Raw genomic sequence first — 27,096 nt, forward strand, 5'->3', positions numbered from 1 at the left:
AAAAAAAAGTAGAGAAAGTTCTAGTCTATGTTGGTCGAGGAAATCCTTCAACCAATATTCCTCATACCAATAACATAACAGGTACCCTAAAAATTCCTTTCAATACAATGTCTTATTAAAATGTTAAAAAAAACCCCAAAGTTTTAATACTCCCTAAATTAGTGGGCAATACAATAATTTTCAAAAATTATAAAACTGATGGTGAAATAGTATTTTAATGGTACATTATTTTAAATTTTGTAAACAAAAAAAATGCAACCACTATGAAAATATGTTGAATGCTACCTTACAGCAAGAAGCATTACCATTGAAGTCCAATAACTTTACTCTGGAAATTACTGTTTAAGAATTGCTTGACCTCCTTTAGTCTCATTTCCTCATCTGTAAAATGAGGAAGCTGGATAAGATGACCACTAGGTCCCTTCCAAATCTAAATCTGTGATCCTATTATTCTTCTACTGTTCTTAAATCTCTTTATATCAGTGCACATAAATCTGTTTATCTCTGTGCCTTTGTGATTAGGCAAGTAGTAATCAAAACACCTGTGGTATGTGTGTGTATATGTGTGTTTGTGTGTGTGTGTGTGTGTGTGTGTGTGTGTGTGTGTGTGTTGGAGTGGAGATGGATTTACTCTATGCGATTTATAGTTTTAAAGAGTTGCCTGGAGCACTGAGAAATTAGGTGATTTGCCCAAGGTTACCCAGTCAGAAATGTGTCAGAAATGAGTTTTCCTGAGTCTGAGCCCAGCTCTCTCTCCACAGCAGACAATCCCTCTCCAACTGTCTCCTTCATAAGCAAAGCAACAACTATGTATGTTGTGGATAACTTAGCATTTCTCTTTCTTTTTCTTTTCCATCTTCAACTCCTGTTTCCTGTTCCTTTTCTGTTTGACTTTTTCCTTTACATTTGAACAAAATTCCTTCCTTCATTCCCCACATACATTCTGGTCTTACTTAAACTTTGTTACTTTGTCTTTCCATTCTTCCCGAGCTGCTGATGAAATAGAAAGGAGTGCTCCAAGTAAATGGAGCAAGTAGGACACAAGATGTGAAATAGGAGGTAAGATGCCTGGTGTGACCAGCCAGAAGAGTGATCAAAGAAGACTATGCACTGAAGCCCCCACCGTGGACTTATCTGTGAGTTTTCGCAAAGCACCCCCAATTACTTGACATTCCAGAACAACTCTTCCCCTCCCCTTTTGTTCCCTTTGCTTATTTGTATGGACTCTGGAGCAGAGCTCCTCTTCCCCCTTTCCTGTTCTCCTTGCTTGTCTGTATGACAAAGACACCTCCTGGACTACTTAATATCCCAGGCATTCCAGAGCCATGCTTGCCCCTCCTCCCTTCTCCTGTTCCCCTTCCCACTATCCATTCAAACTATATAGACCAGACACCTAACCAATAACTGCTCTACCTCCCTTAGGGGAGCAGACCCTGCTGCCTATGCTCTGTCTCTCCTATGTGGAAGCAGGGCCCACTTGAGTGCATCACCCCAATAAATGCTTTTCTTTAACTTGGGGAACTGTCTGAGTGAATTTTTTTTCAGGATACTAGAACCCACATATCCTTACTCCATCATTTCTGGTGGCACCACAACATTCTGAAGTCATCACTATTACCATTTTTTAAAAATAACCAGGGGTTATCAGGTCCCTTGTGTATGATTTTGGCTTTCTTGTGCTTCCCTTAAGTTCATTCACCTCTCTCAGATCATAGCTAAAGAAAGCAAGGAGATGAAAAACAATTTTGCTACTTTCTGGCTTGTAGTAGAAAGGTCTGTTTTGGAGAGGAGTCAAATTGCTCCAGGACTTGACTGAATCTTTCTGTGCTTCTTGAGCCTGAAGTCACTTTACCTAACCGCTAGACATACCCTAGTTGGAAGTAATTGTTCAAATAGACTTCCAATTTATTTAGGCTTTCTCTTCACCCAGTTAGCAGAGATGATCAAGAGGTAGTCAAATGAAAAAAGAAAAGCTCCCCTCTTTAACTTTCACGTTTATTAGTCAGAAGAGAATGTTTGGAGTCAAGACTTCAGAAATATCGTGCAGTCTCCTTATTCTCACTCTCCTTTGTAAGAACACAGTCCTTTAGATGGCAGACTCTTGGAGGGCCACCTTTCTACCTACTGAGGAAGAATGGTAGACTGAGGTTTGAGAGAAACTATTATTAATAACCATTTATTAATATCGGAATCTGGGTTTTTTCTCTTTTTACTTCCTCATTCAAAACCCAGTCCTAAGCATTCTTCACAATAAAGATCCCAACCAGTGGGGAGAGTTTATTTCGGATTAAAGTGTAAAGAGACTCTAAAAAATGCTTTAGGCCAAGGCCCTTGAAACCGCATAGCCATTGTTCAACTTAAGTGATCTGGGTGGAGATGGATCTTTTTGTGGAGTGCTGGAGGTTGAGTCTCCAGATCAAGTCAAGTTCTCAGCAGGAGGAGCTGAAGACTTTTGGCCCACCTCCTCATTAATATGTCCACCTCTTCATTGATTGCTCTCCAATCAGGGTTGATCTCAACCTGTCAGAAGCACCCACTTTTCCAAAGGTATTTAAGTATTCGATTATCTCCATGGTCTTTTGTCTTTAGCTACTGAGAGAGACCACCAAACATCAATTTATTGATTATTTGCTAGCCTAATTAATAAATTGATTATTAATTACCCAGAAACTCTGTCACTAGGCTTTTTATTCATTTCACCTTGAAGGCCTGGGTTTAAATTTTGGTTCCTACACTTCCTAGCTGTGTGCCTGACCATGGGAAAATCACTTAATCTTTCTCTTCATTCTCTTTATCTGCAAAATAAAGATAACAACCGGGAGTCTGGAGGGCCTGGGCTCATTTTCTGTCCCTGACATTTCCAACCTGACCTAGGGCCAGTTGCTCGACCTATTTGAGCCTCAGTTCCTCATCTGTAAAATGAGGGAGTTTGATGCCATGACCCTAGGTCCCTTCCAGCTCTAAATCTGTAATCCTGTTATTCCTCTACCCCTCTAAAATCTCTTTATCTCAATGCATGTGTGATACTTGTCCAGGGTTATTGCTACGTCTTGTCTTTTTAATGTATTTTCAGTGTGAGGCTGCAAGGGTAAACATTTACTGGAAGTGAAAAATGTGGGACAACATTCAGCCAGAGGCCATGAAGTTTTACGAAGAGGTTCATATTTACTCTTTGCTCAAAAGATCTTTTTTTCAAATAGGAATAGAGGTTGTTCAACATGACAAATTTTAGATTTTTAACGCCTTTGTGTGGGATAGTGACCTAAAAAAAAACTTTTAGAGGTATCTCAAGGTAGGAACAGAAAGTTTATTTCAATTCTCGAGAATTGGGTGTTCCTCTCACCAGCATATTTCTGATGAAAGAAGACAAATTACAGAAGCAGGAAGCCAGATTAAATAGCAGAAACGGTGAAAATTCCCCCCTCCCACCAACTATCCAATATTTGGCTTACAATCTATGCACAAAAATCTATTCCCAGAGATCAAGAACAAAGAAACAACATACATATCCATCACCTTAGTTTGCTGCAAAAATGAACAATTTGGTATGTGCGATCAAGCTAAACGCTGCTGTGGGAAGGAGCTAGATGCTGCTGTGGTAAGGTCACTATGACTGAATGCGGGGGTACAGGGTGGGGTTTCAGACTTGGCAATCTTTAACTATTGATGTCAGACTGTGAGAACAAGGGAACTATAGAAATCTATACTTATCCTTTTCTGTCTTCTAAACTTATTTCCAAATTCAGGATAGTCTTATCCCAAACCTTAATTACACTGAGAAGTCTTCATAGGGGCATCCCACTCACCTTGATGTTTTCCTACTTACTCTTTTACATTTTATTTCCCTTTGGAGCCATCTGTGTTGGGTTAGAGTTGGCTGCATATATAGGAAAGGAGAGAATCCCTATTTGAAATGATATGAGGAGTAGGATTTTAAACTACCCTTTCCTACCTCTTACAAAATCATCCTTCCTCCCTCCTCCCCCCTCCCCCAGCTTCCTCACCCTCAAAGGGCCTAGGGAAATGAAACACAGGACAAGTAAATTTAGGTAAAGGTAAGAAGAGAAACATGGTTTAAGTTACACACTCCTGTGGTGAACCTGAGAATCAAGGAGGCAAGTCAGGAGTACCAGGGAGTGGGGCAGTACAGAGAAAGGTAAAGAAAAGAAGATGGAAAAATATCAATGATCACCTTTGCCCATTTTGTGTAGGATTGATCTTGACTACAATATTTACACCTGAGAATCCTGCAAGAGAAAAAGGTGAGAGAAAGGGATGGATGAAAAAACTGGAAGAAGTGGTAGTTACACTATAAAATAGATGGCTAAAGCACTGGGAAGAGGGAAAATAAATTTTTTGTTGTTGTTTAATGCTTTCGGTTGTCACCCAGATGGAATCGGCCTCTGACCTACGAATAGCTGGAGCCGAACAGAGCAGGCTAGAGACAAGAAAGTCAGAAATCAAAAAGACGTTTAATTTCAAAGTGAAGGAAAAGGCTTGCAAGGAAGGAGTGTGGAGCCCTGCCCCTAGTGGGGGGTGGGAGGAGGGAGACCTGCTTTAGTGTGGGGAGATCTCAGTACCTATACCTATGGTTGCGCAGTGAGCTGTAGCCCTGACAATGAGGGGTAACAGCAACAACGTGACAAGTTTGGCTCATAGAAGGGCTTCGCGACCAGAACATGGATACAGCAGGTGCCCATCCAAGCTCAGAGAACACCAGGTGATGGTCAAAGCAAAACAATAATTATATAAAACAATTCTGGGATTTTACTGTGGTTGAGCTCATCCAGAGGATAAATGCAGAGGATTGTTGTTATGCCAAGCTCAGGGCACAGTTTGCTTGCAGGGCCTTCGCTGTAGAAAATGGGGTGTCTCCTAATATGTTGACATTGTCATATCCAATTCTTCGTGACCCCATTTGGTTTTCTTGGCAAATGTATTGGAGTGGCTTGCCATTTCCTTCTCCGGCTCATTTTACAGATGAAGAAACTGAGACAAACAGAATTAACTGACTTGCCCAGGGACACACAGCTGGTCACCAGTCCAGATTTGGACTTAGGAAGAGGAGTCTTCCTGACTCCAGGTTCAGTGCTCTATCCACTGTACCATCTACCTGCCCCAAATAAAGAGCTACTTCATATTAATTACTCTTGCTCGACTTTCTGTAGTTCTAATTTACTATATGCTTGGTTGCCAGAGCAACATAGTTGCTCAGGCCCCACTCTCTAGTAGGCCCATTACATTTTACCCTACACTAGGTTGTCTATCATCCTAAACAGGTGGGGAGTCTCTTTTGTCTGCTATTGACTCAAACCCTCACTGTCTGTGGTCCCTCCATTTTAAGGGCCCACCCAATGACTAGAACCTCAGTTTCATTTAATCGCTTAGTATTGGATTAACTTTTACAAAGAGACATTTACTTCAAATATAATAATAACAATAATAATAGCTATCATTTACATAACCTTTGTTTTACAGAGCATTTTACAAATATCTATTTTATCTTCACACTAATCCTAGGAAGCAGTTGCTATTGTTATTCCCATTTATATTTTATAGATGAGGAAACTAAGGCAGACAGATGTTAAGTGATTTGTTCAGAGTCTCACAGCTAGTTAGAATATGAGGTCAAATTTGAACTCGGATCTCTCTGTCTTTGGGTTCAGCTTTCTATCCACGATGCCACCTAATTGCCACATATAGCAAAAACAAACATTTCCCTCAGTACCTAGGAGTATAATTCCCTCTTCACCACTTCAGTCTCTGGGGAGGAAGAAATTATACTCACAGCTTAACTCAGTTCATGTACAGCATTAGTCCCACCAAGTTCAGCTCCAAAGCCAAAGTGATGGCTTCTGCTGGGCTAACATAGGGACCTTTGCTCCTCAGGGCTTCCCTACTGAGCCAGCAGGAACAACTGGCCTGGGTTCCTGGTCTCCAGGATTCTGATGACTCTAGCTTCCTGGCCAGATTGCAGATAACATTCCTAGTACCAACAACAGAAAAGCATGACTTATGTCTGTTTCTCAGGTATATCTGGTTTAAGGTGAAGGAGGAAAAAGGCCCTCCTTCCTTTTAGTAAGGTGTCAGTGAATTAGTTTCTCAGACATGAATACAACAAAAACTCCAAAGGTTCTGAGCCAGATCTTTTTAAAGAGGCCACAGTTTTGTCTATGTAGCCAAAGTAAAAACGTCACTCCTAACCCTATGGTGGTCCAATGTAGAATGTCCACATATGTTCCAGTCCTTCTGTCTTTTGGAAGCAGTCCCCATATCTTCCATGTGCATGTTTCTCTCTTTGGTGGTCTAGATAGGCACTAAATCTCCATTACATTATCCTTATAATCAGGAACCTTAATCATCTGATATCTTTTAAATAATGCAGTGCTACTGCCAAAGGAAGAAAGGGAGAAAATGAACAAGTTTGGAGGAGGAATATTTTAAATCAATGGAAGGACTACATGTTATTATTAATTCCACTTTCCTGGTAAGGGGTCCATGATGCTCCTACATAGTCATTTAATAAATACAACTGCCTAAGTAATTGGTTATAAGAAGGCTATTCAGCTGTCACTCTGACTAATTAATTATAATCTGGACAATAGAAAGCTCTTAAGAAAGCTTAAAAAGAGTACTGTAATTGTGTTCTTTTCCTCAGACTTATAACTACATCTGAAATAGAAACTGCATGACATATTTTATAAAGCAGTAAGGGGGCAAAGGTAGGGCCAGGGGCTGGGGCTGGGACATAGGGGTGGGGAAAAATTCACTCCTGTAGGAATTTCTAGTGTGACTTTTCCTGCCTCTTGACCCTGGTGACAAATATACTAAGCAATGAGTGAAAAGTCTTTTCCATGAGATCATTAAGTTTGCCTACTCATTACTCACCCACAACCAGCTAGCTGAAGAAAGTACAAAAGGTCTAAATTGATCTCCATTCATCTTGCAGTTATAAAGGAGTGAGTGTAGAAATGGAGAAAACAAGGGTGGTTTTGTTTTTTGAATTGTTTTTTTTTCCTTTGAGAAATCTCAGAATGTTTGTACAAGTAAGAGCAGCAATCACCCATGCAGTAAAATGATGCATTGCTGTTGACTTAGAAGATTTCATATTTTGAAGTTCTGGTCTTTATATTCCATGTAAGGGTTCAGGTCAGTCAGCAAACATTGAGCACCTGCTAAGTGCTAGGCACTGTGCTAAGGACTAAGGATACAAAGAAAGGAAAAATATAGTCTCTGCTCTTAAGTAACTCACAATCTAATGGGGAGACAACATGCTAATAACTACGTATAAACAAGTCATATACAGAAAAAAATGGAAATAATAAAAGGAAAGCATTAAATTAAAGGGGATCAGGAAAGGCTTCTTGTAGAAGGTGGGATTTTAGCTGGGACTTGAAGGAAGCTGGGGAAGTCAGGATGTAGAAATGAAGAGGGAGAACATTCCAGGCATGGAGGACAGCCAGTGAAATGCCCAGATTTTGGAAATGGAGTGTCTTGTTCCAGGAACATCAATAGATTAGTGTCACTAGTTCTCATAGCATGTGGGGGAGTGGGAGTAGGGTGGTGGTGTTACAAATATAAAGTCAACAGGCCTTGGCAATAGATTGTACAGGAGGAGATGAGAGAGGGTGAGGAGCTGAGAAAGTTTCATCCAGGACGATGAATCTCAGTGACATTTCCCATTTCACTTGGCCAATGAAGGCAGCCTCAGACAGGTATTTCACATATGTCCCCATACAGCAAAAATTATCTTGGACCTAAGTTGTATTGGCTCCGGATTTGTGAAGCTTATCTGTTAATTTCATCTTTAAAAAAATAACAAATGTGTCTTGGTATAGACAAAGATAATTCAGCTATAGAAGTAAAAAGTATTATATAGCAGCTTTTCATTTCCCTGTGCTTGCTTTATTGTTAATTAAAAGCCTAAGGTTGCAAATATCTCAATATAATTTTTAAGTCAGTCATCTGACACCTTAGAATCATAGCATGTCAAAGCCAGATAAACTGTTTATTGTTGATATTCATTTTTTATAATGAATCAAATTGTCAGTGCAGCTGGCATTGACTAGCTGTTGGTATTAGTCTCTTACAGGTGATTGTTTTCCCAATGCCATCAACCTTCATCTGAAGACAACTTAAAGACATCGAGACTGGAAATACAAATGTCTATGTTAGAACAGTTATTATCAACAGTATGGCATGTCCAGAATTTACAGCGTACAATAAGAAGTAAGGGTAGCATTAGCCAAGAACTAGAATAATCAAGACACCATTCATTCACACAGAAAGATAATGCACAAAGGATTTCTTAGGGTAGTTTGGAGAATAAAAAACTTACTTTCAATTCTCTTAAAACTTGCACCAGTATATAAATAATTTTGTTGCTGATGCACTATTTGTCATTGAAAAAAAAACTGGAAGCACCCTAAGTATCTAACAATAGGAGAAATGATAGTACATAGTATAATGGAAAACTATAATACAATTAAGACCAAAAAGTATGAAAGATGCAAGAAATCTTGAAGGACTTTATGAATGGGTGATGGAGGTAGGCACAATCACCCCTGTTACTTGGAATAATACAGAACCCAAAAGAACAGAGTACATGGTATGACCATACAAACAGAAAAAAAAATTGAGATTAAATAAACAAACAAATAATTCTAATAGAGACCTAGAAGTGGCTGAAATAGCATATTTTATTCACTGAAGTTCATTTAAGTATAAATAGGTACTAAGCAAATTTAATTGATTATATTGGTATTTAGTATTAAGTTTACAATCATTTTAAACAGAGAATAAATGAAGTTTTTCATTTAGACTAGATGTGAACTCAGAAATCTGACAAACATTGAGATAAATTAGAATTCTAACCAAATGGCACAGAAGTGGCCAAAATTAATCACACAAATAGCAATTTAAAACATTTATTTAGTGCCTTCTGTGCCCTATGCTAAGCATTATGGTCTATGCAAAGAAGTATGTAACTGAATCTCAGACTAATTTCTCCCTAGGCAGGGTAAAATGCTTAATCCGTTAACCAAGAATTTGGGAAATTCTTCACCCTGGTGGGAGATCCATCATAGGTTTTATGCTCGAGGGAGAAATTCTCACCAAGTGGGAGGTTTTAGAATCATCCTTTGAGAGAACAAGTGAGAAATGCCCAGATGGGGAGACGAAATGCAGTCAGTGGCAGCGGTGCAGTGGTGGTGGCAGCGGTGCAATAAACATTGATCAGCTGGAGTTTCTCCTGCTCACCACTCTATTTCAGGAACTCTTTGAGAATGATTTCTCTCTGAAAGTCTAGTAGCACTGGTAGTGCTTCAATCCAATTCTTGGTTTCTATCTCAGTTACAAATGGTAATCACTTTCTTCTGGTTTTATCTTTGTCCATTTAGTAACTTCTGATTTAATACAAGCCTTTGAAAGTGTTTTCCCTTGGCATAAAATCCATAAGCAATTATGAATGGTGTGTACTATGTATTTGTATACTCATTGCATATAGAGGGAAAATAGCCATGATTATTTGGGAAACATAAAAAATTTAAATAGATCAGAGATCTAAATCTCTATCTGAATCTTAGGGAATTCTATAATTGGCAGCTTGACAAATGACATGTGGAAGGGAGGATTTCATGATTATGAGTTTTATTAATAACCTGTATTTATAAGTTCCTTAAAGGGGCAGAGAAAAGTGATTCTTGTGGATTTGGGCCAGTTTCCCCAGGCTGAAGCTGCACAAGCCATTTTTATTAGACATAGACAAGTTGCTTTGAACTCAGGAGCCTCAGGCAGAACTCCAATCTCTCTCTAGTATATAATGACTAGATTGTAGAAAAGAAGACCTGAAGGAAAGATTACACTCCTTAGGGCCATCCAGCAGCATTGTTTTGGAAAAAATGAGCTTTTTCTCTTTCCGTGACAGAGGAGGGAGTAAAAGGAGCAAAGTCGGAGTGAAAAAAATGTTGCCTACGCAATGACACTTATTGGTTCTATATATGATAGTTTCTGCCTTCAAGAAGTTTAAAATCAAGACAGATATCAGGCCACTAAAAATGTAAAGCAGTAAATGATAAATGCCACATAAGCAGCCTAGATAGACCGTAAAGACTGTCAGAGATCAGAGGAGAGAGCACTTCAGGTAGGTTGATAAGAAGGGGTGTATTTGAAATGAGAATTTTAAAAGCTAGAAGGGAAGGAAGGAGCACATTTATTTAACTCCTAGGTGCAAGACACCATGATAAATGCAAAGGACACATCTATTACTGTGAAGTAGTTTACAGTTTATTAATGGGGTCTAAAAGTCTATATGAATAACACAAGTGTGATTGAGGCAGAGGAGGAATGTAGTGAAAGTTTTCTAATAAAATTTGAGGTAGGAAAGAATGCTTTCACCTGTGGGGAATCAAGCAAAACTATGTGGAGGATTTGACATTTGAGCTAATTCTTGAGGACAAAAGGATTTTAATAGGCAGAGATGAAGAGAGAATGTATTTCAGGAATTAGGGATGGTTTGTGAAAAGACACAAAAGAGAAACGAAAGAATTTGGACATTATCTTGTTAGCAATGAAGACCCATTGAAGGTAATGATAAAATCAGTGTTTTAGGAAATTTAAGATGGTAATATTCAACCAGATAGATTGGAAAGAAGAACAACTGAAGTTTAAGAACCAGTGGTATGGGGGAATGATAGCAGGATGGAAATGTTGATTGGGGTCAGCAGGCGAAAGAAAGGAAGAGCAACTAAAAGCTGGAAGGCCAGACAGAAGACTCTTGCTGAACTTTGGGCCTAAGACGATGAGGGTGTGACCAGGCAGTAGCTGTGGAAAGAAAGGGATGGATGGCAGAGACAGTCAAGGGAAGAATCAACAGGCCTTTAGGACTAGAACGTATTTTTGGCTTAGATGATTATCCCGTGTCCCATTAAAACTACATTAAAAGAAAACAGATTCGTTTTTCCTTGTGGACAGGCTATGGATATTGCAAAACACTGAACTTCACATTCCACTTTCAACCCTAGACCCAGTCAGTCTCAGACGTTTCATGTTGACATTCTGGACTTCTATTAGCAAGTACAATATTAATATATTTATCCAAAGTGAAACAATAGCAAAAGATTCCAAACACTTTCAGTAATTTTCATATTTCACACTTGGATCCCTACTAAAGCAAAAAGCTAAAGTCCTTTTTAGTAGTTTTGAATTATTTTATCACAGGAATTTTCTTGTATAAAATTTGATTGAAGAAAACTTAACAACCTTGAGTGACTACATGAAATTTAAATATCACCAAACATCTTTAAAATACATTTAAAAATATATATGTAAATCAAAAACCCTTGTTAGTAAAAATAAATTGGGTAAAAGTGCCAAGTTTCTGTGAGCTGTAAATACCAGCATAAACCCTTTGCTAATGAAGGGCTGCTCACGTACTAGCAGACTGTATTGACATACAGAAAATAAAATGTTACTCAACTATTCCTTTAGTACCCTTTTGCTTAAAGAAAAATTCCATTACCGTGACCTAGCTGTGGCATTTCTCCTTTTATACCAGAAAGTCTTTTCTCCCGGCTCTTGAAAGATTTGTTTGGAAGTTCATCTGAGCACACAAATTTCCCAAGCCTACAGACCATGGGAACTTGAAGTGCTTAAAATTATTATATTCTCCTGTTATTTTACAAATAAGCCATTCTAGGATGACAGACAAGCTGTGTGATCTGAATTTCAATCAAGTGCTTTCTTCCTTTTTCTTTTTTCTTAACAAAGAATTTATGCTGTTCTTCACTTGGTTAGCAGTGCAAAAGAAGTCGTGATTTCATCCTACAGATTCCTTTCTTTAATCTCTTTGCTCAACCCTGTTATAAAAAAATGGGAAAGGATAAGAAGAGCATCAGGTGTGGATTATTCTTGTGTTGTTGCCTAACATCTACATCAAATTATTAATTTTATAAATTAGTCAACTAAAACACAAAGAAGCATTTGTTCAATTGGGCTAGTGACTAAACTCCAGGTCACATAGGAGGCAAAATCGAGGATTTTAATACAGATTCCCTTAATCCAAATCCAGAGTTTATTTCCATGCACTATGCTGCTTCTCCCAGGTTTTCATGATTATTAAATGCATGCTCTTGTGTGCGCGCATGTGCGAGTGTGTGTATGTGTGTGTGTGTTCTCTGTGTGTGTGTGTCTGAGTTTCTGATTATTTTTAACATAATAGCTGACATTATCGCTTCTTTGAGTGGACCTATAATTTGTATGAGTCCTATGGAGCAGCTAGACGGCACAATAAATAGGGAACTAGACCTGGAGTCAAAGTGGCTTGAATTGATATCTAGCTGCAGACACTAGATGTGTGATGCTGGTCAAGCCACTTACTTTCTATATGCTTCAGTTTCCTCTTCTATAAAATGGGGATAATAATAACACCTATCTTTCAAGGTTGTTGTGAGGATAAAATGAAATGAAATGAAATGAAATGAAAGATTTTATAGCTATTATTAGGACTGCCTGCCTGAGTCACAGACCAGGACCATTGCTCTATGATTTCTAATACCCTGGAAACACAGATATCCTTTAGCATTAAGTACCATGCTTTATCAGATTATTCAGCCCAGAGATTCTCAAAGTATAGTCCAGGGACCACTGGGATTCCCCAAGATCTTTTTAGGGGGTCTGAAAGGTCAAAACTAGTTTTTCATGATAACACTAAGATGTTTTAATATCTAATAAGGTAAACATTGATAGATATAACACATAAACTAAAGCTTTGTTTTGAGGGGTCCTCCATAATTTTAAAGAGTGTAAAAGTGTCCTGAGACCAATAAGATTGAGAATCACTAATCTAGCATTCAACCAGAAATACCTGATACAATGGGATATAGTGCAGGTAAGTTTAGATAGGGTGAAGGAGTTAGAAAAGGTCTTACATGGCTCTTGAATGCCTACGAGGAAAGTAGCTGTGAGTGAGGCACCACAGAGAAGACCACAAGGTGCCTGTGGGAAGGGGTGGTATGCAGAGAGAAGGAAAGAAGGGAGGCTACAAAAACAAATATTCCCTTCTTCATAATTTTATGGAAGGCCAGAGAATATGATAGCACTAAAATAGATTAGCTATTGAAACCACTTCTAGATTCTCAACCCTGACCAGACTCTGGTGTACCAAAAATCTCTTGGCCTTTTGACTTGGAAGGGGAACTACTGTCTTACAGTTGACCAATTCCCTTAGGAGGCACTGCACAGAGTAGGCACTTAATAAATATTTGTTGAATGAATGGATTAGTGAATAAATGCATATTCAGTTATTATTTTTTTAAAATATTTTTTATTTTTATTTAGGCAATCGGGGTTAAGTGACTTGTCCAGGGTCACACAGCTAGTAAGTGTCAAGTGTTTGGTCTGAGGCCAGATTTGAACTCAGGTCCTCTTGACTTCAAGGCTGGTGCTCTATCCACTGCACCACGTAGCTGCCCCAATACTCAGTTATTATTTAACTCCTAGATCCTTGTGTCAGTAGTTCTACAGAACTGAGCTTGACTATCCAGAGAGTAAATACAAAACAGCTTAATTGACTATGACTGGCTTGCCCCCTGACCACCTTCATATCCATCTACCTCCCCAAAGATGTAGGAATATCTTGACATTGACCTTACCACTGGCCCTACTCTCAGCCCATCTGGACCAAAGACCGTGCCTCCTTCCCTGGGTGATATGATAGGGCTGGAAGTCATGGAGCATTATGAACTTGGAAGAGCCATGGTGTAAGGTAGCTCAGAAGGCTATGGATTTAAATGTCAACTCTGAAACACACAGGCTGTGAGACCGTGATCAAATGACCTAACATTTCAGTGCCTTAGGCAATACTGGAAGACTGTAAGTTGCAGTTCATGTGCTGATTTAGAGGGAATTTCTCCACTAGAAGTTCTTTACACTTGTTATATAATAGGTTGGAATAAAAAAAAATGAGAGAGAATGGAAAGATGTGTAGTGGGAATAAGTAGATGTACATTTTACTAATGATGTATTGCACAGAAGTGGTAAAGAAGACATTATTTAAAAAAAAAATGTTGTTTAAAGAAGATAGCTTGGTCAAATAGACAAAACAGAGGATTACAAGTGCTATGCTTTGATCTAGCACAAGGCCTCCTGCATTTTGGAGGGACCCCCTCTGGAGGATTTACATAAGGACGTGGACAAGAATCTAAAGTTGACATTTCCTAAGCTCTGATGTCAGGAGAGCTTCTGTTAAAGTAGTTTATAGTAGTCTACCCTGAGGAATTACTGCTGAGGTCACAGGAGCTGGGATACCACGCTGACTCTGTTCTGTACTCGGGCATGTGGTCTGGATCAGGTTCATTCTTGGGGAGCCTGGTCTCTAGATTCTCTGTCCTCACTCTTCAGCTTTTTAATTTCCCACCCTAGTGACCTAGAGACTGTTTTACTTATAACTTAGGTTATGGCTTATACCTAGGACTTCTCTAAAAAGGGGCAGTAAAAAGGTACTCAGTGTACAACATCAATCAGTTTTGTTTATTCCTGCATTCAGAAAATTTATTTCTATAGTCAAAAGAAATGCTAAACATAAAAGACTAGTGTTCAGTTGTGTCCGACTCTTCATGAATCCTTTTGGGTTTGTTTGTTTGTTTGTTTGCTTTTTTGGCACAGATACTGGAGTGGTTTGCCATTTCCTTCTCCAGTTCGTTCTATAGATGAGGAAACTGAGGTAAACAGGGTTAAGTGATTTACCCAAGGTCACAGAGCTAGTAAGTGTCTGAGGCCAGATTTGAACTCGAAAAAATTAATCTTCCTAACTTCAGGCCCAGCACTCTATCCATTGCACCACCTAGCTGCCCCAATAAAAGACTAATATCACACTTTCACAGAACTGCTAAGACCAGGATTCAGAAAATTAACTGAGAGGCAGGAAGGTGACACAAAAGATAGAGTGCAGGACTTGGAGTCAGGAAGAATGAAGTTTAAATCCCATCCCAGACTCTTCGTAGTTGTGTAACCCTGGGCAAGTCAATTAACCTCATTCCGCCTCAGTTTTCTCTTCTGTAAAATGAGGGAGCTTGACTTGATGGCTTCTAAGATCCCCCCTAGCCCTCATGAATTTATAACATCTTATAAGCTGCTAGGAAGTTTATACTTAAAATTAATCTGAACAGAAAGCACTGTGCTAGACTGTTGCGTAGGCATTTTACGTTTTGTCTTGGCTCTCCGCTCTCCAAATGTCTCTGGAGATAGGTCTAGTGGTGATCAGGCTTGGGCCAATCTTCTGGTTGATAGCCATCCTCCCCAAGAGCATTGGAGTAGTTGCTGGGGACTTCTCTCCTCTGCCATTCAGCTCCAGCCTTACAGGATGGGCAAATCGGATTGTGAACCAAATCATACTCAGAGAACATCTTCTTAAAATGCAAGATATAATCCATGTTCTGAGTCATGGCAAATATAGAAACTGTATGAGTTGTACCCAAAATATCCTGTTACACACCAGAAGAGTTTTGTAAAATAACTTTACATGGATGAGAATAATGAGAATTCAAGGTGAAACTGTTATCTGTATGGAATTTGAGGAGTAGGTATGTATGGTCTACTAAATCTGAACTGTATTCATCTGGTATAGTAGATGAGATGACCAAAGATGTCCAAAGGATATTCATTTATCTTAATCACAATTTGAATGTAACTCAAGTTATTTTTGGAGGGCTATGCCTTTTAAAGCTATCAGAACCTCAGTTTCAAGTATGATTGCCTATTGTCCCAGAAGCTTTAGATAGATTTAAAGAATCCTCTAAGTAGAAAGAATTTTGCAAATTAAATATTTCAGTACTGTATAAAGGCAGTGTGGTATAGTGGAAAAAGGAATGGCTCTGGATTTAGAAGCCTTGGAATCTAATTTTACCCCTAACATGGATTACCAGTGTAATCTCCCTGGGCCTCAGTTTCCTTATCCATAAAACAAAGGGATTGGCTTAGTTGGTCTCTGAGATGCCTTCCAGGGTCTCTGACTCTATTACTGCTGTCTTGTATACATGCCTTATCTTAATGTAGTGTTTTTACAAGACAGTGAAATGGAAATGTCTCCCTTGAAATGGAATATATTTTGGCAGTCTACAACCCTCACTGTTGTGTCCTTTCCAGAAGCAATTCCCCTATGACTTTGGAATCTTTGGGGATAAAACATTTCAAATGAATACAAGCAATTTTATTCTTAATCTTAGGAATAGTGAGGAGGGGAGCTTATGATTTAGGTAGGATTAACTTTAGATAACAATAATAAGATAGTAAGTAATTGCACTGACTTCTCAGGGACTGGTGAGGATGATAAGAGTGGGACACAGGGACCAATTCTAAGTGAAAGCTCACTTTTCCCCCCTATAAAACTGCAAGTGTGCCTTATGCATAAAGTAAACGAATGACTGACTACCAGTAAAGCCTGGAGGGATAATTTAGTAGGCAAGCAGATCACTTTATATCTTTGTGGCTCAATTGGCAATTAAATTTGAACTCTTTTCACATCTCTTAGTCTGCTCTTATTTAACACATTTACAAGTTGGATTATTGATAATCAGATGTTCTTATTATATGTTAACTGTAACATCTCAGTCATAAATGTGCAAGTGTAGTTTCTAGTTGCTGCTTCAAGAAGTTTTTTTAAAGGAACTGAGGAAAATGTCCTAGATCTGTCCAAGAAGGATATTGGCATGGATTTTAAAGGGTTTTGTAAATTAGATTGCTCTTTAGAACTTGGTCACTGAAAATTCTTCTCCTCTTTCATTATCTCATGAATGTAATTTGAACCAAGTAAAAGTTCAAAATGGGTTATGCCTGTCCACGTGGGTTTGTTTAGATGTGGCTCTTAGGGAGGGAAGAATAGATATCTCTAGTTTCCTCCCTTCCCCCTGCCCCTTTGCCAAGGGAAACTATGATTGCTACTAGGAGGAAAAGTAGGAGGCTGGAACCAGAGACCAGGCATTCTGTTCTTCTCAATGAAAGGAGGTACTGGGCTAGAATTGCATCTATCTTCTCCCTTAAATATTGTTAGTCTAGGGGAAATAATTTTTATGTTCAAGTGGGAAGAGAGTGTTTCAGGCTCTATATGCAAGGCCTGACTTCCTGACTCCCTTCCCATCAAAATGTAAATTCCACAATGAACACACATAACGAATAGTGAGGACAGTTAGAAGGCAGAGCAGATAGAGTGCCTGGACCAGAGTCAGGAAGACTTATCTTTCTGAGTCCAAATCTGGGCTGTGTGACCAGCTGTGTAATCCTGGGCAAGTCACTTAATCCTGTTTGCCTTAGTTTCCTCATCTTTAAAATGAGCTGGAGAAGGAAATGGCAAGCCACTCCAGTATCTCTAACAAGAAAACTTCAAATGTGGTCATGAAGAGTTGGGCATGACTGAAATGACTAAACAATAGCAGTGAATAAAGTCTTTTACTGAAATCAATAGCAAAACTAAAATCAGAGAAGTATACATCAGTAGATCTGCTTGGTTTTGATTCCTGGGAACATCATGCCTTCCCAGGGATAAGTTGATCACCTGAAATCTCATCACCCTGCTGATTGACTCAGTTTTTGATACTCAGCATCTTAGTTGCCTCTCCCTTCTGATTGGAACGCTGGAAGAATAAATTCCTTCCAAAGTCTTCTTTTCTTAGCTTTCCAGATAACTCTCCATTTTTTCCATTAGCAGCTCTCTTGGTTTCAATTTAACAGAACCTCCTTCCCCTTTTCCCCTCTTTTCAACTTCCTTTGGTGCATTGTCTTCCCCCATTAGACTGTAAGCTTCTGGAGGGCAGGGACTGTCTTTACTTTTCTTATTTATATACTTAGCATTTAACACAGTGCCTGGCACATAGTAAGCAAATGAATGTTTATTGAATTCACAGTTCCCCCAGACCTGTCCCTTTGGGGTAGTGGTGTCACAGGAGAAAAGGGGGCATATTGGAGAGATGTTACAAAGCTAAAGTTGACAGGCTTTGGCAACAGATTAGATGGGAGTGGGGAGGGGGAGAAAGTTGTGAGGTATTGATGATACCTAGGTTATGAGCCTGGCTAATACCCTCAACAGTAATAGAGATATAAAATTACCTATTTCCATTCTACAACTTACATCAAAATTCTAATTCATGCAATGTAACTAAGGTAATTAAGATCTCTGGTCAATCTTAGATTTAGAAGAAAGTAAGGTGCTGAACTAATTCATAATAAATGAACAAAAATAAATTTTTCCCCTTAATCATTTAGAAGATATTAATTTCCTCCATCCATACTGAATTTACATATTCATTCATTTAGTGTAGAGGAAAGAGGGATCAGCATATAGAGAGGAGACCATATGTTGCAAGGGCTGTCCTTGTGTGGCTTGATAAGAGGCAGAATAGACATCTCTAACCTCTTCTCTCCAACACCCCTGCTAATGGAAAAATGGAGAGTTATCTGGAAAGTTAAGAAAAGAAGACTTTGGAAGGAATTTATTCTTCCAGTGTTCCAATCAGAAGGGAGAGGCAACTAAGAGAGTTAAGATGCTGAGTATCAAAAACTGAGTCAATCAGCAGGGTGATGAGATTTCAGGTGATCAACTTATCCCTGGGAAGGCATGATGTTCCCAGGAATCAAAAGAGAAAGACCTTAATTTAGAAAGGCCAAAGCCATCCACTGCATTTTGGGCCATTACCAGTTAGTTGTTTGACTTTGTCTTGCCACTGGACTTTTATGACTCCAAAGGAGATAATAAGGCTGATGACTTGATTCAGCTCTGCCTCACTTAAATACAATTCACTGGAAAGTCAAGACATCGCTCTTGTGATACTCCTACATAGTCATTTAATAAATACAACTACGTAAGTTACTGGATACAAGCAGGGCTATTCAGCTGTCATACTGACTCAAATTAATTATAATTTGAATAATAGAAAGCTCTAAGAAGGCTTAAAAAGAGTACCATAATTGTGTTCTTTTCCTGAGACCTCTAACTACATTTGAAATAGACATTGCATAATACATTTTATATATTAGAGCAACCTCAGGTAGGGGGCCATGAGGCAAAATGCACTCCCTTCTCTAGATTTCAGGTCAAGGCTTCCCCCACATATTAGGGCTTTGCAAGCCAATTTAGTCCTAAATCTCAACACCCAGACAGAGATTTTGGCTGTCGGTCCCCAAAAAGACCACACTGAGAAATCCTTTCTCCAAGTCAACCAAATAGATGATAATGACTCCATAACCACTGGACTACCTCCCTCCTCTCAGACTCCAGGTATTGACTATTTTGGGATAATGAGATCAACAGAATCAGTGGTACCTATAGGTGGTGACATCACAGTCTATCCACAGAATCTGCTCCAACAGCATCTGCCTCTGAAGTTCAGCTGAATATGAAATCCAACTCTAGAGTCTTGCCCTCTCCCAAATATGAGGTCAGTTTTGCCCTTTCCTCTTCCAATGAAGGTTTGGTATCCATGGGAACACGTCCAAGCCCTGGCCCCTCAGAGGCATCCAGGGCTCTGAGCCTTCCAAAAGAGGCCAGTAAGGCATTTGATGCCACCTCTTTCCCAAGTTTGGGGGTGTCATGGGGTACAAAGACAAAGTCCCATGTTCCCAAGCTTTTGAGATCCTTTCTTTTCTTTCTACTTCTTGTGTGTGTGTGTGTGTGTGTGTGTGTGTGTGAGGCAATTGGGGTTAAGTGCCTTGCCCAGAGTCACATCACTAGTGAGTGTTATGTGTCTGAGGTCAAATTTGAACGCAGGTCCTCCTGACTCCAGTGCCGATGCTCTATCCACGGTGCCACCTAGCTGCCCCCGAGATCCTTTCTTTTCTTACACAGCTCAGAGAACCCTAGAGAGCAGACTATGTTCAAGACTGCCATTCCAGCTACTAGCTCTTGGCCCATCAGTCTGGACTTCATCCCAGGGAAAGAATGTAACCTCTACCTCTAAAGATTCTTCTCCAATCAATCTCCTGGCATCTAGATCTCTGCCACTCCCCATCAACCAGGTCCCTGGAACACAACCCCAGTGTGATTGGGTCTGATCAGGAATTTTTGGCAACTATAAAAGATCATGAAGGGTATTCCCATCTGACTAGACTCAGGAGATTGGCAGGCTCTCCTAGTGACCCCATCCTTTCAGCAAGACATCTCCTCACAGAGGTCCAGGCTGTTGTCTAGACCAGCAACCAGTCCTGGGGTCTTTGAGTCAGCAACTACCACCAGCAAGGATGTTTCTTCAGACTTGGGGCTTCCACCAAGAACACTTAGAGGGGTTAAACCTAAGCAAGGCCCCTCTCCTGTCCCTGCACCAAAGGGCCTGAGGCTCTGAGCCCTAGGAAACGGGGAGACAGACTCCTCAACATTCCTGCCTGAGGCCCTTGGGGCTACTTCAGAGCTTCCTCAGCCTGCCTGGGGGTGCTGTTTCCAACAATCATGAGCCTGTAGGAACCCACAAGACATATGATCCCTCAAGGTGTTAAAACTCTTCAGCCTAGTCCCGACCTTGACCCCCATCCCTGCTTCCAGCCAGCTTCATGTTTTTATAGGTGCATCCTTCCCCAGTGGCATGGCACAGGACTCTGGCTGGACAGTGGAGCCAAAGACCTTCATGTCTGGCCCATCTCTTGCCCCCTTCACAGAAACCCCTCTAGAGGCTCTTCCAATGGTTTCAGCCAAACCACAGACCAGCCAGGTTCCTGTTCCTAATGCAGCTGCAAAAGCTTCCAGAATCACTTTAAACCAGCCATGACAGCTCTGTGGCGTCTGCCCTTCGGCACCAAGGCAGCCCAATGGCTACCACAGAGCTGTCTCATCACTCTGAGAATTCAGTCTCGGCCAGAAGTAGCAACCTGAGCTCACTGGGGATCAGGCACACTAGGGAAGGAATGGAGCTCTGGAGAACACAGCCGTTCCCAGCCCGTGCTATGAGCCCCACGTCTCAGACTGGGGGAGGCAAACAAAGCTATCACCATTCCTTTCCTCCCTCTGGACTCCTGTCCAGTTTAAGACAAGGGCCACAAAGCCTTCAGTCACACCAAAGCCCTTGCTTCCTCTCAGTCTGTGATTCCAGAGTCCTCAGAAATGCCAGAGGAACAGCTGGAGAATGTCTCTGAAGTCAAAGCAGGGTCAGGAAGCCTGTATCAAGTGGTTCCCACAGATTTAACCACATTCTTCCCTGATACTCGGGCCAAGGGCTCTCCTCTGGCCCCACCAACCACATGGGCCAATACTCTTCCATCCGAACAAGAGAAGTCCCAGACTTCTCCTACTAAAAGGCAAGAGAAAGTACCCTGGCCCCCCCAGCATGGTGTCCCACCCTGCTCTGGGGACTCCAGTTCATGTTGTTAGGTGTCTAGGCAGCAGCAGCCCCTCCCCCATCTAGCCTGATGACAGAGCGCCTGCAAGGGCTCACCTCTCCCATGGTAGTGCCTTCTCACCCAGGACCTCAAGTCCTGGGAGGCTCAAGATCCAGGTGGGTCCTTCCATTCATCCCACAGTCCCACATTTGGAAGAAAAGGCATGGTTGTTTTCCTTACGTCTGGAAAGTGGTACTGACAACATCCACATCAGTGTTGCAGAAGGGAAGGAGGGAATCCACACCGGGGGTCCAGGTTTCTAGTTCACACGATCCCTCTGCAGTTCCTTCTGAGTCAGCTCTTCTATATCTCAGCCCTGCCAGATAAGCACTCAGCCCACTTCAGGAGACTCAAATGGGAAGTTGCATTAACCTTCAGATGAACGGATTCCAGGAATTCTGTATCCTCCACTTATTCAATGGGTCTGTGTTTATGCAGAGTTAGATGGAAATTGAGGGAGACCTACCCTCCACAAGCTCAGACGTCATCTGTTGCATTGTCACCATGGTGTGTCCAAAGATGGATATGTAATTCTCGTGGAAGGTGGACTTCCCATCTCTATACTCCGGTGGTTATAGGATAGAAAATTTAGAACCAGAGAAACTGCCCAATGCCTTTATGGTCCCAAGGCTTAGTTCCCTGGCTGACAAAGAGGATCTCTAGCACCTTCTAGAAAACCTGAAGCAACAGGTGATCCAGGATTTGGGGAAGCTATATCTTGTGGTGAGATTCTCTTTCCTTGATGTCAGGGAGAGCCAAGACAAGTTATTGGTTGGGAACAAGGCCTATGTCCACAGACAGGCAGATATGCCCTCTGTCTTACAGGCCTGGCTGGTCTGGCCGACCAATCAATGGATCTGAATTCACTCACTGAGGCAGAGTCCCACCTAAATCTGCAGCTTTTGCCAATATCCTTCCTTGTCACCAATGGGAAGTTTGAGAAATTTTTGCTGGAGCCCTCGTTCCTTGAGCATCAGGCTCTCTTCAGAGAACTGACTATTGAAGTGAAACGTGCTCTGAGTAGTTACAGTAGCCTACTGCAGGTGATAGTATTAGATTGCCTACCAAACTGAAGGTCTACAGAGCCATTGTACTGACCTCATTGTTATATGCCTGTGAAACCTGGACAGTATACCAGTGCCATGCCAGGAAACGGAATCATTTCCATTTGAATTGTCTTGGGAAGATTCTGAAGATCACATGGCAAGATAACGTACCAGACACTGAGGCCTTTTCTTGAGCTAAATTGCCAAGAATTCAAGCTCTGCTGCAGAGGGTGCAACTCTGATAGGCTGGCCATGCTGTTTAAATGCCAAACATATGTTTACCTAAAAGACTATTTTGTGAAGAACTTACGCAAGGCAAGCACTGACATTGAGTTCAGAAGAAGCAATACAAGGTCACTCTCAAGGTCTCTCTGAAGAACTTTGGAACTGGTTGCATGATATGGGAGACATCGGCTCAGGACAATAGAGAATGGCATGCCCATATCAAAGAAGGCGCTGTGCTCTATGAATGAAGCAGAATTGCAGTAGCTCAAAAGAAACATGAAATGAACAAATTTAGAGACATCTCCACTCCATAGGTTCATATGGACTATTTGTGCCCAACTTGTGGTAGAGCCTTCTGATCTTGTATTGGTCTGATCAGCCACAGTTGGACACACTGTACCTGATTATAATATAGTGATGTCATTTTGGTCCTCATCAAGAGGACAACAACCAACCAAGCCTTCATGGAATCACAAAAGCACTTTGGATTATTACTATCCGTAAAACTGAATTTCATTTGCTGACTTACTGAGCCCAAGAATCCTACATTTATCTAAGCTTCAATTGCACTTTACTTTTGATAGAGTTAAATGATGCCTTCTTAGAGACTGATGAACTATCCTGATGGTAAACCCTGTGGAGTTCTCATTTTTCATTTAGCAGCTTCTGAATTTCCCATCATTTTTCATCAAACCAATCTTGTTGTTTGTGAGTGTCATCTGGCCCAGATGAGTAAATGCAGTGCTGTACACCAAATCTCTGAAAGTTGCCCACGCCTTTTCTGCTCCACTGTTGCTGACTCTGTGCCATCCTACTAGTTAGCAACAACTGTTCCCACTTGGAAAAGTTGTTGTTGTTGTTGCTTGTCTGTCATTCTCAAAGAGGACCAATGATATCTTGACTTGCAAGTGAATTGGATTTAAGGGAGGCAGGGCTGTGCAATCATAAGCCTCACTCTCTCCTTCAGAGTCATCTGAGTCCAGAGGCAAGACAGAAGTCAGGAAGACTGAATGTTAGTGCTCTACTCTATTGACATTAAGTCTTCTGGTACTCATCTTGCCTTGGGGCCTCAACTTTTGTTGAATGTGAATGTTTAGCTTAGAGGATAAGTCTATGATTAGTCCAGCACTGTACCACCTTCATTACTCTCATATCCTGTCTATCTTCTCTTACAATCACATAGTCTGTTAAATGCTAATATTTGCTGCAAGGATGCATGCACAAAGTTTTATTGCATTTAGGTAAATGGAAGACATTGTTGATGATGAGAAGGTTATGAGATACACAAATCTTTAAGAGTAAGCAACCATTGCTGTTGCTATTTCTGACTCCATTCCTCCCAAGGACTCCCTGCCATGTCTGATAGTCTGTGCCTGCTCTTGCATTAATGTCACCCAGAATTATAAACTTGTCCTCTTTTGGCACATTGATAATGAGAGTGTCCAGGTCTTCATAAACTTCTCATTGACCTCATTAGGGTGCATTATGGTTGGAGCATATGCACTGATAATGTTGGTGTGGCACTTTCCCACAAGGGGCTATCAGCCTATTGGACTTCAGTGAGCTGGCCTTCATTTGCCAGCTTTGTTTCACTCAAGGCTGCTATTTGGATGCTATACCTGTAGAGTTCTCTTGCAATGAGAGCTGTTCATCTTTCAGGTTTACTGGATTTTGTGTTGTCCATAAGAATTCACACATTCCATGTACCAATGATGAGTGGAATCATCTTTGCAAAAGTTTTTGGAAATTTTTTTTTGTGTTTCTACCAGAGGGTGGGATTCCTGCCTGCCACAGCAAGCAGGCCAGGATAGGGTAAAGCAGACAACTTTTAGGGCACCTTTTCTAGACCCTTCTTCATGCCAGGAGGTGAGCAGTGCAGTCCTTCAAAAAGGCTGCTCAGACACGCAGGTTGTTGCTGAATCCTACTGCTGCTTCAGTACAATGAGAAGATGACCCTATGGCCTGGGCTGCCTGTGGGCAGGGTTGTGACTACAGCTCCCAGTGTACCTGCCTCTGCTGTACCTGCTGCTTCATCACTTTCCTGTCACCACAGGACTTTGAGGTAGGTAAAAATTATAAAATGGTATGAGTAATGTCTTTTGACTCACCAATAAATTGGATTTCAATGAGGCAGAGTTGTGTGAAGTCATTGGCCTCAGTCTTTCTTCCAGAGTCATCAGAGTCCCATGGCAAGGCAAAGTTAAGATGATTGTCAGTGGCTCAGGATGCAGTGGATGACCTTGGCATCTTCGATGTCTTACCAAACTCTAAGTTCTCCATGGCTCCTGCTTCAGCCACCTTGGTGGCCATTGGAACATCCTGGTCAGGGAACCATATATTGTAGTCTAGGGGTATTGGGAACCCCAAAACACAAAGACAAAGGCCATGGGTCTGCCTTGAAAGAATTCAACCACTCAAGCCTTCTTTCAGTCCAAGTAGTTTATTCAAACACCAGTTCGGATGGGAAGACTCCTAGTGAGTCTGCATCTTTGGTAGAGACAAGACTGACCTTTTTTATAGGGAAAAAGATTGTGGGAAGATTTGGATGGGATCAAAGAATGACAAATCACCTGGGGTGATCCAGAGGTAACAGAGAAGGGATCTAGATGGGATAAGGGGTGGGAAGTAGCTTGGGGTGGTACAGAGGTAACAGACAATGAAGGGATAGGCTGGGTTGGGGCCACAATGAAAGGACAGTTGAAAGGACTATTGAGTATCTAGATGGGATGTGTGGGAAAGTTCAGTAGCTGGGTTGCGTTTTTAGGGTCCAGGTTTCATACCTTGTCATTCAGGGGAGAGTCTTTACATGCTTGGGGTAGACACCCTAACTCACTGATGAATTTGAGACCCCTTAGTTGCCTTCAACCTGGTTTAGCCTGTCTGCAGAAGTAGTTTACCAGAGCATGACTGCTGCACAGACCACAGCTTCTTGGAGCCACAGGTGAGAGTTGGATGAATCAGGTGGACACCAAAGGTGGAAAGTAGCCCTGAAAAAGGCTTGGTAGTCCTCACATCCTGCTCTTGCTAATGGGCAGTTACCAGGTAGATTACAATCTTCCTACCCGCAATAAAAGAAGATTCATACACGTATAGTATAAAGTTTTATACAGTCTTAGGGAGACATTACAAAAGCAAAAGGGCTTATAAGGGGAGGGTACCCAGCCATTTTCCTTATTTGGGAGGCTAAGTAATAAGAACAGGATGTCAGGTGGTTTGGGGGAGAATGTGTTTAACTTTGGTGTCTCAGGAATTGCCAAAGATCAGATTTATTTCATTGTGTCATTTTCCAGGTAGTTAATTTTATGAGATTATCCTGGTGGAGCAAGAAAGCTGTGAGATAGTGGAGGCCTGGCTCATCTTGTTCTTAAGATCTTTATACAACCCTATAGCTCTGCTTCTTTGACCTCAACGTGACGTTTTCTTGGGAAAAGATGTTTCATCCAGACTGGCAGTACACAGGTTTTTATCCACTTCTCCACATAACAAAGAGAAAAAGGAAGAAGAAATTAGTAAAACTAACCTACAAGTTAACAATGTCTGATAGAATAAAAAACATTTCTCACCTATAGATCTTCCCTCCTCCCCGCTTCTCTAAGAATGACTGGAGTTGCATTTTCTTTTCCAATTCAAGCTTAGTTATTATAATTATACAATGATTCAGTTTCATTTTCATGTCCTTTCTGTTTATATAGTTGTAGTCGTTGTGTATATATTTTTCTTAATTGTGCTTACTTTATTCCATATTAGTTCATATGTGTCTTCCCAGGTTTTTCTAAATTACTCATTTATCAATTCTTATAGCACAATAACAATCCATTATGGATAGTTAGATTTTTTTTAAAGCTATTGGGAGGGAATAAGCATTTATATAGCACCTACTATGTGCCAGAAGGGATTTACAAATATCTCATTTGATTCTTACAACAATTCTGCAAGGGTAGGTGCGGTTATCCCCTTTTTATAGTTGAGGAAAGTAAGGCAAACAGAAGTTAAGTGACTTGCCCAGGGTAACACAGCTAGTAAGTGTCTGAGGAGGGATTTGAACTTCCTGACTCTAGGCTGAATGCTGTATCAATTGTACCACCAGTCCCCTCAGTTTTTGTAGAGTAACAAAGCTGGAAAGGACATTTGGATAGGACAGTTGGAAAGGTCATTTAGTACATCCTCTACCTAAGCAAGAACTTACTCTACAAAGTTTCTGAAAATTACTGTTTGGCTTGTGCCTAAGCATAATAATTAATTGCTCTTCATCCTCTATTTAAGCCAAAGTTGGGACAAAAATAACAAGTATTTATAAAGTATTTATAAAGCACTTGACCACTAGTATCTCAATTGATCCCCACAAAAACCCTGAGAGGTAGGTACTCTTATTAACCCTGTTTTCAGAGGGGAAAACTGATTTTCTCAGAGTCACACAGCTAGTGTCTGAGGCCAGATTGGAAGAGAGGTCTTCCCCACTCCAGTCTAGTACTCT

Source organism: Vombatus ursinus, unplaced genomic scaffold, assembly GCF_900497805.2.
Source record: "Vombatus ursinus unplaced genomic scaffold, bare-nosed wombat genome assembly UNPS02014792.1, whole genome shotgun sequence".
Classification (NCBI taxonomy): Eukaryota; Metazoa; Chordata; class Mammalia; order Diprotodontia; family Vombatidae; genus Vombatus; species Vombatus ursinus.